Source organism: Mesoplodon densirostris, chromosome 5 (assembly GCF_025265405.1).
Source record: "Mesoplodon densirostris isolate mMesDen1 chromosome 5, mMesDen1 primary haplotype, whole genome shotgun sequence".
NCBI classification, from domain to species: domain Eukaryota; kingdom Metazoa; phylum Chordata; class Mammalia; order Artiodactyla; family Ziphiidae; genus Mesoplodon; species Mesoplodon densirostris.
Window position 1 is genome coordinate 100,754,747 of NC_082665.1, and position 10,011 is coordinate 100,764,757.

The 10,011-nt window shown below is 38.6% G+C and overlaps 1 pseudogene; it reads left to right on the top strand.

Moving 5' to 3' along the window:
- Positions 1-519: 519 nt before the first annotated feature.
- LOC132490498 (uncharacterized) lies at positions 520-8,078 on the top strand (annotated as a pseudogene).
- Positions 8,079-10,011: the final 1,933 nt, after the last annotated feature.

Consider the following 10,011-nt stretch of genomic DNA (forward strand, 5'->3'; position numbering starts at 1 on the left):
TTTGATATTCTTAATAAGGGGGTTGGAGTAAATTATTTTCTTTGTTCTTACTGTAAGTAAGTTATGTGAATATTTTCTGTCCTATATTCAGAATTAAATAGTACTTTTTTCCTTCATATTTTATTTATTTATTTATTTACTTATTTATTTAGGCTGTGCTGGGTCTTAGTTGCAGCATGCGGGATCTTCGTTGTGGCATGCAGGACTTTTTAGTTGCAGCATGAGGGCTTCTTAGTTGCGGCATGCATGCAGGATCTAGTTCCCCGACCAGGGATTGAACCCGGGCCCCCTTCATTGGGAGTATGGAGTCTTACCCACTGGACCACCAAGGAAGTCCCCTCCTTCATATTTTAATGTTGTGTATAAGCACCCAGAGCCAGGTATCTTGTAGGTATTCCATAAGTATTTGTTGAATGAATGGATGCACTTAAGTTGTCTCCTGTGGTCAACAGCTCCTTTCACTGCCCATTCGTGTAGTTTGATACTTTTCACACTCAGACTTGACCAAAGTTTTTAGACATGGATGGTTTTGATGCAGGAGAAATCTTCTGCTACAGAGTGGTAGAGGATCACTGGGCACGGTCCTCTGTTCTCAAGTTGCTAAAAGGATCTATTCCAGAGATGGCAAGGAAGTGTGAGATGCAGAACTTGGCTGACCTTCCTAAAGAAAACCCCTTGGGATGCTCCCAAAGGCCTGGATCCGGTGCACTGAGGTGATGATGGGAGGGCAGGAGAAGGGCCAGAATGTAACTGGGACACTCATCATATATGACTTTTCTGAAAAGGAATTTCCATACCTCAGCAATAATAGCTACCTTGATCACTCAACTCAAGAATAAACGTTTTTCTTTTATATTCTTACACATTATATATTTTGCTTGTAAGGTATTTAATATCACCCTCTTTGGCATATAGCTAACTTTTAATGTGATGATGTCTTTTTAATTCAATGAAACTGTTAACTTCAATAAGGACAGAGGCACTACCTTTATTCCTGGCACACAGTTCTCTATATCTCATAAACCCCAGCCTAGTGTAATCTACTCCCCACCCCATCCCCAAGATCAAACAAATGGGAAAATATTGTCTAAACAGGAAAGCAGTGTACAGACATCTATCGTTCTTATTATGGTAAGAACTGATGTTGTAGGCAATTTAACAATTACTCTTATTTTTACTATATACTCTTCTCCAGGAACTCAGCAGCTGGTTGACATTTTCTGGCCTCACTATAGATGCCCTGAAATCTCAGAATTCCTAGGACTTCAATCCTATAAAAGTATATAAGGAAAATTCATTATACTTTTCACTGATAAGAGATAATATTAAAAATTAATGACCATTTCAGTCCTCTGGGATTAATATAATTCAGGGGAGGGGAAGAGGTGTATCACTATCTTTTTCAAGGGCAATCCATGACACTTTTGAGTGATAAATTCCTGAAGCTTGATGTTTTTCTCCCTGTTGTAGAATGTGAGTGTTGACAATGGCTCCTTTTAAAAGTAGCAATATTTCATTTTAAATTAGTGCATCTGTTTAAGAAAAAAAGGAGCAGTGTATAGTAAGAGCTATATAGATGTTTCTCTCCTTTACTCTCATGAATTTCACAACTAAAACTGTGTCTTAAAGAAATAGCTTAATAGAAACAAAAATCTAAGGGAATGACTACCTTACTTGGACCTATGTATAATATAAGAACTTGGAAACAATTTAGATGCCTAATATCAGGGAAATGGTTAAAGAAATTATAGTGTACTAGCAATAAAACACAGTAGAAAGATGTTAACATTTAGCACTTTAGAGCCTATGCATATACACGGAAAAATAGTTTTGCCATAAAGTCAAGTGAAAAAAAAGCAGAATGAAATATTCTCAAGTACATGCGATGTTTATATATGTATGGACAGTAACATTTCTCAAATAGAAAAAGTTGACTCATTCAGTAAAAAGTTTATATTATCTGAAGAACACAGACTTGGGATTAGAGGTAGGTTTGAATTTCAAACTGTCAAACTGTGTGACACTGGCAAATATGGAAACTCTGAATATCCATTTCCTATTAGCTAAGTTTTTTGGTAAAAATTTCATAAGCAAATCCACTTAAAAAGTCTAGGACATAGTAGAAGCTCAATAGCATTATTTCCCTTTCCCTATACTAAATACTTGAAACTTACTTGGGATGAGAAATTTTATTCAAATTGATTGATTTTTATAGAAATTTCAATATCCTTGTTTTGGACCCAAATAAGAATTTTTAGTACGCTATTAGAAATTAATGATTAATGTGGTAACTCTTATACAGTTAGCCAATATTCTTTATCTTTGAATGGATTTCAGAAAGATATTAATATTCTGGACTGGAGGTCAGTTTCTATATACAATTGAAAATGTAAAGGTAAGAATGGTATATTAATTGTGATGGTTAATTTTATATGTCAGCTTCACTGGCCACGGGGTGCCCAGATTAAATAGTATTTCTGGGTGTATCTGTGAGGGTATATCTAGATGAGGTTAGCTTTTGAAACAGTGAACTCAGTAAAGTCGGTTGCCCTCCTCAATGTGGGTGACCATCATCCAGTGCATTGAAGACCTGAATAGAACAAAAGATGGAGGAAGGAGGAACTCATCTCTTAATTCTTTTATCTGCCTCACTGCTTAAACTGGGATATCTCCTCTCCTCTCCTCTCATCTCCTCTGGCCCTCAGACTGGAATTTTCACCATAGGCTACCCTGGTTCTCAGGCATTTGGACTTAGACTGAATGACACCATAGCTTTCTTGGGTCTCTAGTTTGCAAATAACAGATTATAGGACTTCTCAGCCTCTATAATTGTATGAGCCAATTTTTCATAATCAATCAATCAATTTATATGTATATATCTCCTACAGTGTCTGTTGCTCTGGAGAACACTGACTAATACAAGTTTTGGTGTAGAGAGTCAGGAATTATCTCTTTAATCTAATTAGATTTAAAGATGCCAATGACTTTATTTTAAGTAGTAAAGACAGCACTGATGGTCCACAGTGTGAACTGTTTATAGAGATATGCAAAATACCTGCATTGGATATTCCTAATCAATCACTTATTAGAAGCAAGGAGCTAGGTGTCACTTTATATGCTACTTTTGAACATTTTTTGAAAATTAATGAATATAATGATGTTGGCTCCTAATATTGCTGACAAAGTGGCAAAAGAAAAGGATGAGCACAGGAATTCAAATTCCTAGCTCAAGCAATACATAAATAACCTAAGAACTTCTGTGTGCCCTGAAGGACATTTATCTCTACCTACAGAGCTGAAACTGCTGAAAATCAAATGCAGAACCTCATTCTGCAACTTACTAAATTACAATGCAAGTTGAACTCCAAGACTCACAGGGTGTCTCCTGTTGAAGTGAGGGCATTTATTAGGAAGTAATGGGATTATTAGTTGGGATAGGGACATGTGTGAAGACTCTACTGAAGCTGGGGACATTGGACCACTAAATTCTAGTGACTCTTCACCATATTCTCCTTAGGAGCCACTCCTACCACCCCTTTTTGCTTCGAGACTTATAACTAGACTCAAGTCCTGGTAGGTCCCTAAAGGTGAAGTACAGTGTGTGACCAATAAGAAGGTGCATTACACTCCAAAAGAACTACTTGAGTTTTCTAATTTATAAAGACAGAAATATAGGGGAAATGTATAGGAATGGACACTAAAGGTATGGGAGAATGGAAGAAAGAACATAAAGTTGGATCAGGCTGAATTCATTGACATGGGCTCACTAGGTAAAGATTCGGCCCTTGATGCTGTAGCCTGGGGAGTTAGAAGAGCTCTAACAGTTTCTTTGGTTGGTTGACTGAAATATGGACCAAAAGATAACCCACTGTAAGTGAACTGAAAATTCTGGACATGCCTGGGTTTAATGAATGGAGAGGAGGGATTCAAAGGCTTAAGGAGATTGGAATGTTAGAGTGGATTTGTGATTTAAGACCTGCTTGTGCACACTGGAAGGGTCCAGTTTCACCAAAACTGTGAGGAATAAATTTGTGAAGGGAGTCCCAGAATCCTTGAAAAGGTCTGTGATCACACTTCTCTGTAGACCAGATCTCACGGGGGAATTGCAGTCACTGAACTGGGAAGCCTAAATGCAACAGGATTAATTGGATCTCCGGGTGTCAGGGGCCAAGTGGTGGCTCCAACTGCCAAAGGCAAGTGGGTACCATTACCATAATGGACAACAGAATCAAAGCAGCAGTCAGAATAGTCTGACTCACTCAGGTCTATAGTGTTGGCTAATTGATCATGGTGTTCCTAGGTACAAAATAGATAGAAAGCCTACTAAATTCTTATGTGATTTGTATAATCAGAAAAGTTCTAGGTCAAGTGAACAAATCTAACCTGAATTATAAAATCAGAGAGTTATGCACCCTCAAGCAAGTCGACAGACTTGAGATAGTTTACAGACTCAGAACCCCTTGAGTGAAGGGGAAGGTGAGTCTTCTTGAGGTAAGACCCCTGGTACACTACCAAAAAGTTATACGGCTAATCGTTCTCCCAGGCTTTCCTAAAGGGACATATGGCCTTTCACCAGGGCAGCTCTATATTGGGGAAAAGGAAATAATCAGACCTTTTGGGGACTCTTGGACTCTGGATCTAAACTGACACTAATTCCAGGAGATTCAAAGCATCACTGTGCCTCACCAGTTGAGTGGGGAGTTTATAGAGCTCAGATGATCAATGGGGTTTTAGCTCAGGTCCACCTTTCAGTGGGTCCATTGGGTCCCAGAACCCATCCTGTGGTTATTTCCCCAGTTCAAGGATGCATAATTAAAATAGACATACTGAGTAGCTGATAGAATCTCTACACTGGTTCCCTGACCTATGGAATAAGGGCTATTATGGTGGGAAAGGCCAAGTGGAAGTCTTTAGAACTTCCTCTATTGAGCAAAATAGTAAATCAAAAGCAATACTACATTCCTGGAGAGACTGCAAAAATTAGTGCCACTATCAAGGACTTGAAGGATGCAGGGATAATTATTCCCACCACATCTCCATTCAACTCTCCCATTTGGCCTGTGCAGAAAGCAGATGGATTTTGGAGAATGACAGTGGATTATCAAAAGTTTAACCATGTGTGACTCCAAATTGCAGCTGCTGTACCAGATGTGGTTTCATTGCTTGAGCAAATTAACACATTCCCTGGTACCTGGTATGCTGCTATTGATCTGACAAATGCCTTTTTCTGCATCCTAGTTTGCTTCCACCTAGCAAGGCAAGCAATACACCTTTACTCACTTCTCTACCTTGGGGTATATCAACTCTCCAGACCAATGTCATAATTTACTTTGTAGGAATCTTGATTTTTCCCTTCCACAAGATATTACACTGGTCAATTACACTGACGACATTATGCTGTTGGACCTAGTGAGCAAGAAGTAGCAACCAATCTACACTTAATTTGTAAGATATTTGTATGTCAGAGGGCGGGAAATAAATCTGACTAAAATTCATGGGCTTTCTATCTACTTCAGTGAAATTTCTAATGATCCATGGATGTGGGGTATGTAAAGATATCCTTTCTAAGGTAAAGGATAAGTTGTTGCATCTGACCCCTCCTGCAACCCACAAAGAGGCATAGTACCTGTTAGGCCTCTTTGAATTCTGGAGATAACATATTTCTTATTTGGATGTGCTACTCCAGCCCATTTACCAGGTGACCCAAAAACCTACTAGTTTTATATAGAATCCAGAACAAGAGAAGAGTCTGCAACACATCCAAGCTACTCTACCACTTATGCCATATGATCCAGAAGATCCAATGGTGCTTGAATTATCAGTGGCAGACAGGGGTGCTGTTTGCCATTCAAGGTATGAAGATAGAGATGTATCATTATAATTTATATACAATTATCTCACAATTGGAAATATATTTATGTGAAATTTGACAAGTTAGGAAGAATAAGGGCATGCTAATCCAGAATTAATACTAAATGAGAACACTATTATGGTTAACTTGGATCATCTGAATCACCAACAAGAAACACAGATTGATAATTCTCTGGAATTCCTATGGGTAACAATGCCAACCAGTAGCAAATAAGATTCACACCACAGAGTATTAAAAAAAAACTAGAGTAGTATTTAAGTAAGAAATACTTAAATGGAATACTGGGAAGAATTTAGCCTAATTAATAACTATGCTTTAAATGGACAAAAGCTAAAATGTTACACTAAAAATAATTAATTACAACCTCAGTATTTCTTGTGCTTTAGAATTCTTCTTGCATTTCCTTAATATATGTTGCTGCTTCTCCAAATGGTTTGCTGAGGCCAATACAAGATTTAAAAGTGTGCACAACTTAAGTAACTAAAACTTTGGGATCTTCTGTTCATGCAATTTCCAGTCACTGATTAGATCAGTTACAGCATCATATTTTCCTCTAGATGATAGATACAAAGGCCTTTTAGAGGTCAAGTCATGACAGAAGAGGTCTCATATACCTAGAGGTGAATTGTAATAGAGGTCTTTAGGATTTTGGAGCAAGGCCCTACCATTATTATCTGCAAATAATGACTCTTTTTTGGAGAAACAGCCCTTGACCTGCTACTGGACCTTAGTAGAGACTGAATACTTTACCATGGACCACCAAATTACTACACAACTTAAGCTGTCCATCATGAACTGGGTGTTATTTGACCTCCAAGCCACAAACTTGGGCATGTATGGCAATATTTGTCATCCAATGGAAGTAGTGTATATGTGATTGGGCCCAAGCAGACCCTGAAGGCACAAGAAAGTAGTCACATGAAAAATGGCCCAAATGCCCATGGTCCCCACTCCTGCTACACTGCCTTCTTTCACCTAGCCTGCATCTGTGACTTCATGGGGAGTTCTCTAAGATCAGTTGACAGAAGAAGAGAAGACCTAGGCGTGGTTTACAGATGGTTCTGCACAATCTGCAGGTACCACCTGAAAATGGACAGCTGTAGTATTGTCCCTCTCTGGGACATCCCTGAATGACAGTGGTTGAAGGGAAATCCTTCCAGTGGAAGTTCCTTCTAGAACGTAGAGCAGAGCACTGGGTTGTTCACTTTGTTTGGAAAGAGAAATGGCTTGAAATTTGTTTATATACTGCGTATGGGCTGTGGCCAGTGATTTGGCTGGATAGTCAGGGACTTGGAAACACCATGATTAGAATACTAGTGACAAAGAAATTTGGGAAATGTATGTGGGTAGACCTCTCTGAATGGGCAAGAAAAGTGAGAATATTTGTCTCCCACGTGAATGCTCATCAAAGGGGTAATATCAGCAGAGGAGAACTTTAATAATCAAATGGATAGCATGACCTGTTTTGTGGATACCAGTCAGTCTCTTTCCCCAGCTACTCTTGTCATCATCCAATGGGCTTATGAACAAAGTGGACATGGTGGCAGGATGGAGATTATGCATGGACTCAGCAACATGGACTTCCACTCACTAAGGCTGACCTGGCTACTGCCACCACTGAGTGCCCAGTTCCCCAGTAGCAGAGAGATCAACACTGGTAACCGAATATGGCACCATTCCCAGGGTGATCAGCTGGCTGCCTAGTGGCAGGTTGATTACATTGGATAGTTTTCATTATGGAGGGGGCAGCATTTTGTTCTTACTAGAATAGATGCTTATTCTGGTTGCAGATTTGTCTTCCCTGTACACAATCCTTCTCTGCCAAAACTGCCATCCATGGAGTTATAAAATGCCTTATCCACCATAATGGAATTGCACACAGCATTGCCTCTGATAAAGAAACTTCACAGCCAAAGAAGTGCAGTAACTGGCCTATGCTCCTGGGATTCCCTGGTCTTGCCATGTTCCTCACCATCGTGAAGCAGCTGGCTTAATAGAGCAGTGGAATGTTCTTTTGAAGACTAAGTTACAGTACCACCTATGTGGCAATACCTTGCAGGGCTGGGGCAAGGTTTTCTAGAAGGCTGCATTTGTTCTGAATCAGGGTCCAATATATGGGGCTATTTCTCTGATGGCCAGGTTTCAGGAATCTATGACTCAAGGGGTGGAAATGGGAGTGGCACCACTCACTATTAACCCTAAGTGACCCACAAACAAAATCCTATTCAAGCAACTTTATGCCCTGCTAGCTTAAGGGTCTTGGTTCCAGAGGGAGGAATCCTTCCACCAGGAGACACAATAATGATTCCCTTGAACTGGAGTTAAGACTACCACTTGGCCATTTTAAGCTCCTCATGCCTCTGAATCAGCAGGCAAAATAATATGCTTCAGTTTAATGTAGAGGAAGGCATTCAAAAAAAGGAGGCAAAGACAAGGAAATTCAAAGGCAAAGAGGGAAATCAACGTGTTGGCTCTGATGATTGATTCCAGCTAAGGGAAAATTGGACTATTACTCTACTATGAAGGTAAGGAAAAGTATGTCTGAAATACAGGCAATGCCTTAAGGCATCTCTAAGAATTACCATGCCTTAGAATTAAGGTCAATGGAAACTACAACTCAGTCCAGGTAGGACTACAATGGCCCACACCCTTTAGGAATAAAGGTTTGGGTCACCCCAGAAGATAAAGAACTATGACCAGCTGAGATGCTTGGTGAAGGTAAAGGGAATGTATGAGTAGTGGAAGAAGGTGCTTATAAATACCAGCTATGACCACATGACCAGTTACAGAAATGAGAACTAGAATTGTCATGAGTAATTCCTTCTTATTTTGCTTATATTTCTACACACATATGCATTTGTACACATGTACATTTGTGTATATGTGTGTAGAAATATATTTTTTTCTTTTATTCACTTATGTAACATTGGCTTTATATCATAACATTTAAGTACTGCTAATTTTACATCATAATATTTAAGTTATGGGATATCAAGGAGAGCAGGAAACATCACTCAAGAAATTTACCTCCTCTTCTGGCCAAGGGATTAGTGAATTTTCGATTGTATGAATGATAGTTATACCATGTTAGGCACAAATATGACCTTGTTATTGTCTTTATTTGGAGGTTAAGTATGGTTTTTAAAGATGTGAATGGGTGCCAAGTTGACAAGGGGTGAAATTGTGATGGCTAATTTTGTCAACTTGCTCATGGAGTGCCCAGATTAAATATTATTTCTGGGAGTATCTGTAAAAGTGTAGATGGGAATAATTCAATCTATTGGTTCTGTTTCTCTGGAGAAGCCTAATACATAACTGATCTTGACTACAAATGAGTGAACTTTGCATTCGTTTTTCCCATACTGTTGACCTTAAATCCTGGAACACTTATTATGTACTTTTCGTTAACCTTCTGGGAGTCCCTCCCCATGGATTTGAGGCTACAATGTCTTTGAAATATAAGGCATTTTCAGGATACCTAGAAACTCACTACAGAGTATAGATGACTGTTTAAAATAAATTTCTTTTGTAAACGAAAAATGAAGGTGATACTGGACAAAGTGACTTTTGCCACTTGGTAGTAGGGGCCAGAGAGGACACAGAAAGATCAAACAGGAGGATTAAAATTTTTTTGTCAAGTGAGGCTATGCCTTGTACCCATGCTTCATTACAAAAGGAAATTAGAAACAAGTATATGTATATTACTGCATGTATTAATATAGAGTTTAATTGGTTTAGAGTGAATTAATGGCTGCTTGCAATATTTCTGGCAATTTGTTATAAGCTGTGTAATTTTAAATTGTTTCTTGAAAATGCTGGATAAAACATTTTAATTCACACATTGCTTTAGGAATTGATTTGGGGATAATAAAATATAATGAAATGTGTTACCTCAGATGGATATAACTTCTGTTTGCTGTGCAATTTTTTTTTAACTTTAATGCAAATAATGAGTATGCTGCTAGGATATTTAGAAGAGCTGTAACTGTTTGAAAGTTACTCATCTCTCTCTCTCTCCATTGGGCAAACTATAGCTATTTTAAAATTCTCTTTTCTTGAAGCAGTAGAGAACAAGGAAAATCCTCTAGGGCTTTCTTCTTTATCCAAGAAAAATTACATGTGAAATTGAAAGGCAACTC